This window comes from Pteropus alecto, unplaced genomic scaffold (genome assembly GCF_000325575.1).
Source record: "Pteropus alecto unplaced genomic scaffold, ASM32557v1 scaffold94, whole genome shotgun sequence".
Classification (NCBI taxonomy): domain Eukaryota; kingdom Metazoa; phylum Chordata; class Mammalia; order Chiroptera; family Pteropodidae; genus Pteropus; species Pteropus alecto.
The window spans coordinates 3,839,277-3,845,276 of record NW_006437736.1 but is presented as its reverse complement, the minus strand read 5'-3'; the positions used below and the strand labels follow the sequence as shown (position 1 = coordinate 3,845,276).

Here is a 6,000-nt window from a genome sequence, read left to right as displayed (position 1 = left end):
GACTACTTTGAGCTCTGGGGTTAAACACTAGCTGAAATGGCCTCTGTCTATAAGAGAACCATCAGATAATAATCTCCATTGGTTATCTGCTCTCTTAGTTATCCCCCTCTAACTTTTGAGTCTTTTTCTATGTAGGAAGAGCATGTAGGAACTTCTGTTTCTACTGCTTTATTTAACAGTGTCAGCTGGCATGCTGACCTCTTATTAATATTTGTTTTGCTAATTTAGACAACAGGATAGAAAAGCTCCATAGAGAAATTACCAAGAAATGATAAAGAACACCTTTACTTAAGGATAAAATTGAATTTTATTCTTCTATCACTATCCCTAAACACTTTATATTTTAACCATGCTGTTTAATGTAGGGTAGGTAGCAAATATTTAGAAGTTTATATGTGGTCTTCTAACAGAAATGAGAACAATAATAAAAAACTATTTATATAGTGCTATAAAGTTTAAAAAGTGTCCCTATACATATATTATCTCCATTGCTCATTAAAATGGCATTAAATAGGGCAAGAGGTATTTTACTGAGGAGACCGATGATTGAGTAACTGACCCAAGATCAGGCATCTGGTTAATGACATAGTCAGGACTCGGTTTTTAGTCTTCAGACTCCAGATCATATATTATTTTGAAAATTATCAACAGCTCTCAGAAATTTGTCTCAAAAAATAATCAGTCTGATTATTTTTAATAAAACATTCTAAATTTTAAACAAATCCAAAGCACAGAGATAGATTATAAGCATATTTACCTGAGAAGAAAATTAAGATTTGGAGGACATGTATTCCTGCTTTTTCATTCCATAGTTGAGCTTTTCTCAACCATCAGGTCAGGTGCTAAATAGCTTATATCAAAAAATAAATAAATAAACAAAAACAAATAAATAAAGCTTTATACAAAGTAAACCGATAAAATTGCTATTAGGTTACTATAAGGTCTTTTAACTATTTTGAAATGAATGATTATAGGTATTCTAACTAATTCTTATATTTAGTGTGATCACATTAAGAAAACTTAACTTCAAAAAGACTTTTTAGGCAACTCCCAATTGCTTTTACAAAGTGAAAGGACATAGTATGAACAATATACCATATCCATTTGTCTTGGGAATGATATTTTTATGCTATATGTTTTACCCTCCCAATTGTATCTAATCCCAAAGCATGATGGTGAGGGCTGAGGGAAGGACCTCAGAATCATTTTTGAAAATGCAGCCCGAACACCTAGAATTTGCTATGGAAAAACCACCTTATACCTGCTACCTACTGGGTTAGTGGCTTAGTGAAAAATCAGTATAACCTGTCAGCACCAGGAAGCCATTAGACAAAAGATAAAATGAAAGGAGAAGGATCAGGGTCCAAAGGACACTACGTAACTGAACATGCTAACCAGGGCCAGGGCCAAAGGTGATAATATTATTTCTGTTAGGAAAAAAGGATTAAAAACACAGAAATATCACAAGTTACTGGGAAATCCATTGTATTTCAGTGGATTATGGACTATATTCCAGTGATGCTAAAATCCTGAAATAAGATGCACTCTCAGACTTGGAATTATAGCAAAGATTACAGAGCATCTTTCTTCGGGCTGTCACAGGCTCCCTTCTAGCAGGCATTTTTGGAAGAGCTCTGTGTTAATTAAAAGGCTTTATTTATATACCAGTTTCTCATCTTATCTTTCAAATGTGAAAAGGAATTAAATATGAAATGGCTAATTTAAAATGTCTGGGTTCTTTTTGCCAAGCCAACCTTACATTAAGAGCAGGAATCCCTGTGCCAAAGAAATGGTTCCCAATTATCCCATCCTGGGTTTTGTTATACATTGTACAGAAGTCAACAAAACAAGTATGTAAGAGAACCTGCCTAAATAACAGCCACCCTCATTAAAAACAGAATTAATCAGGGGGTGACTGAAGGAAGCAATGCCTCATAGGTTCCCCCCCTTTTCTTCCTTTCTAATCATAGAACAAAATATGTTACATAAAAGGATCGGAACTATTATGCAGTACTCAATTAGAGGGAGGTGAATAGGTCTCTAACATGCTGTTTTATCAAAAGAGCAGACCGGTGTTTGCATGACTGTTGTTTCATTACAGACCCTGTCATTAATTCCATGTGTCAATACTGCCCTGTAGTACACAGAGCAGACAAGAAAGAAGAGCCCTTGAAAACAAGGGAATGATTTTTGAGTCGTTATCAAGCTAAGTGGCAAGCGGGAAGCTGAAACTCGTATAGGTAAATTCGAAGGGACTCTTGGGAGATCTGCAAGTGGGAAACAAGAATGCATTTTTCCAACTGCTTAATTATGTCCTGTTTTTCAACAAGTACACTTGAATTGAATGCTTTGTTTGTATTGCACAAAAACATGTGCTGTGGGCAAGAGTATTCTCTTGCTTCCAGGTCAAGTAAGGTGTTTTATACACATACACATCTGGCCTATTCGATAATGTGCGATTGGGTATGTTAGTATCTGAGCCCCAATATTGCACTGTCATTTCTGGGAGAGTTGGAACCAGTAGGAACCAGAAGTCCTAAAAAGTAGAACCTTCTTTAAGGTGCTGGGAAGCTATATAAGCCCAGGTATCCCAGAGAACCATACTTACAGGAAAATGTTAAAATATATCTGGGGCAAAAAAAAAAAAAAATAGACCAGAAAAATTTAAATATGGTATAAATTCCATAATCTCCCACCCCTAAATCCTTAAGGAAGTATTTTTTGGTTTCCATTAGCAGTCCCAAGGGCTAGGCTGGGGCAAAAGAGGGTATCCTTCCTTGGACGTGCTTTATCTGTGTCCTCGTGCCTGGCCAAGCCCTTATAGATTATGGTTCCTTATCGTTTAGTAAGATCAAATTTCTAAATGATGTTTCGTTCCAGTTGAACATTCTTGGAGGCTTATCTCTTCCCTGGCCAGATGCCTGATCAGATGAGAAGCCCGCCATGATACTGTCACAGTGCCTAGAATGGGCTCTTTATCCAGTAGACATCACTGTACTTTTTGATGATAACGAGGGCAGTCTTAACTTGTGTTAAGGCCTGTGTATAGCATTGAAGGTAAGTATGAAGGAGTTGTTGCTCTCTGAATATCTTAATCCTGATGCACATTTCAGTATACAATATCTTTGTTTAACCATGATGTACATATATCTGACACCTAGCCATCCTTGTGAGATGGAACCTTCATAACTTAGGACCAGTAACTTCATGAAATGGCCCGTTTATTGAGGGCCATGATTGAATTTAGATCTTTCCTTGTAACCCTTGCCATTGCTTTAATTTACTTTTGTAATCGTTCTAATCATCTGCTGATAGTTTTGCAGAGGTCTTGGTGTATGTCATTGACAATTAGGTAGGATGCTGTGTTTGACTCAGGCTTAGAATATATTGATTAAAAACAAAAACTTAGCAGTATTGAGTTTCAGTGTCTTAAAACCTAGCAGCTTTTAAAATAGATTAAAATTACTTAGTAGCCTAATATTTATGCTCTTAGAATTAGAATAGAATCTTAGGGATCATCTTGTCCAACCCCTTCATTTTATAGTTGGGGAGAAGCAAGCCCAGAGAAGGAAATGACTTGCCCAAGGACACCCAGCAAGTTAGAAGAAGATCAGAAACTAGACTCTAGACCTACTGATCCCCCATACATAATGTAGAAGCAGAATCTACACCAGTTAGTGGTTGGAAATTCCAGGCTTTATGATACAAAAGGGGCCTGACTTCCGCTGGACTGTCAGAATGTCTGATGACGCTGACTCATCAGGGAAATAATTACAGTTGAAATAATATGGGAATGATTGCTGACAAGTGGTTCTCTACCATTCTCATTTATGCCATGACACATGTATTATATTCTTTCAATAAACATGTATCGAGCACCTACTATGTGCCTCATCCTATACTATATACGCAAATCACAGCCAGATAAGACATGGACTCTGCCCTCAAGTTGCTCACAGTCTAGTCAAGAATAAGAAATCCTGGGAAAGCATTATGCAGACTTTCCTGTAGAATGCTAATACCTTTCCTAACCCTGTGGATCTTGATGATGAAAGTGCATCTTCTGCCCAAAGATCTAGCTTTTCTCTTGGTCGTGGTTTATTAGGAGTCCCATAAAAGACCATACATTTCCTTTCTGTTAAGGTGCAAGATAGTATCGACTAAAACTAAATTTAGTTTAGAAACACTTACTGAGGATCTGGTATATGCAAGGCACTGTGCTAGACACATAGGGAAATGAAAATAGTATAATTAAAGCATAGAACGTTTTCTTTTTAATGTATCGGCACTATCGTTTTACAGCTTTCAAACTTTGTAATGAGAATTGTTTTCAATTAAAAAAAAAAAATTCTTAAATGTAGGGCCCTTGAAATGGAAGACAAAAATACCTCTGTACTATAATCGACTTGTCAGCCTAGGATTTCAAAGTCTCCATTCAGATTCTCTTTTGTACCCCGTATCTGTTCTGAGCTTTCTTTTTCCTTTACCTCGGCCAAGCCATTCTGCTTGCCAGTCCCTGCACACAACTAACTCTTGCTTCTGTGCCTTTGCTTGACTAATTCTTCTGCTCTGAGATGCCTTTCTCCCCATGAATCCATGTCCATCACTGCTATTACAGCCTGGCCCTGAGTCCATATCCTGCAAGGAGCCTGTGATCAGCATCCCTATATCCTCCGGTGTCCCTGGCACGTGTACATAGCCCATATGACTGGTGGAATTACATTTCTGTGTATTCATTAATGTTACTCATTCTCTGTCCATATCTTGCTAATCTAGATAAAACAGCACTGACAAAATGAAACAGTGTAGTATAACCAGGCCTTTTATCGGACCTTTTAAGAATGAGTCTCTAGAGCAAAGATTTCGTTTTGCTATTTGTGGGCTGTTAGTTGTATGATAGAGAAGAAGATCAGAAATGTTAAGATAGAGGTTGAAAAGTAAGCCTGGGGTCCATAAGAAATAAGTCATATCCGTAAGTGAACTTCTCTCCTTCCGCTTCCAAAGAGGACAAGAGATCACCTTTGAACAAATTTGAGTTATGATAAGGGGATGTCTGTGGACCGTCAAGCTAGGGAAAGCAGGGCTCTGCCTGTTAATCCTCTCAAGCTTGTTGATCTGCTGTTCTGTAATTCTTTTAATATTGTTTAATGTATGTGTGTTTTATCTTCTGGACTAAAAGCTTCTTGAGGACAGGGACCATGTCTTTTTGCTTCTGCATATTCTTCCCTTACTTAATTCCCAAAGGGTGCCCTAATAAGTTTGGGGAAACTTTCCATAAGCACATACAAGAGGAAATGTAACTTGTGGTTTCCCACGACATTCCCGCCATTGCAATACTTTATGTGTATGGCCTTTTGCTCTCATGACAACTCAGTGAGGTGGATATTTGTTTCCCAGCTCTACAGATAAGGAAATTGAAGTTCAGAGAGTTCGGAGTCTTACTGCTAATGAGTGGTGGATCCAGGATTAGAACCTAGGGCTGTCTGACTCTAAAGCCAAACATGTATGTGTCTTTCATTACACCACAATAATAATATTTAGAACGCCTTTGCAGTTCATAGAACTCTTTCATCTACATTATGATTATTACTACTACCACTATCAGTACTATTAATGCTGCTCCTTACATCACTAGGAAATAGGTAGAGCTAGTAGTATCATCCCCACTTCACAGATGGGAAAACTGAGACAGAGACTTGCCCAAGATCACACAGCCGGTAAGTGGAACAGACTTCCTGGCTCCAGATCTCTCTGTTCCACACATCACATTGCTGCCTTAATTCATTTGCACGAACGCATGGTTATGTGGCCAGGTATCACGGACACCTCTCCTACAGAAATGTCAGTACCTCCAAGCATCCCATGGGGCCATGTGGGAAAGAAAACAATACTCTTAGAGGAACCTCTGTGTTAGTGGAGGAGTGATATCACGCAAAGAACCTGAAAAATAAATGCTTGGGAAGAACAGTTCACAAGTGGGAGTTAAAATATGGGGTCCTT

General features: G+C 38.0%; 1 protein-coding gene across 13 annotated transcripts in view; it reads left to right on the top strand.

Moving 5' to 3' along the window:
- Positions 1-6,000, top strand: part of RIC8B (RIC8 guanine nucleotide exchange factor B) — a 90,767-nt gene that overhangs the window by 80,652 nt on the left and 4,115 nt on the right. For 10 of the 13 annotated variants that reach the window (XR_001517143.2, XR_003047085.1, XR_001517142.2 and 7 more), the window contains 2 exons: positions 2,102-2,240; positions 2,881-3,057. The exons of 2 other annotated variants lie outside the window; for them this stretch is intronic. The gene's annotated coding sequence lies outside the window, so the exon portion shown is untranslated. The remainder of the gene's footprint in view (positions 1-2,101; positions 2,241-2,880; positions 3,058-6,000) is intronic. One more of the 13 variants, XR_003047084.1, reaches the window with a different exon arrangement.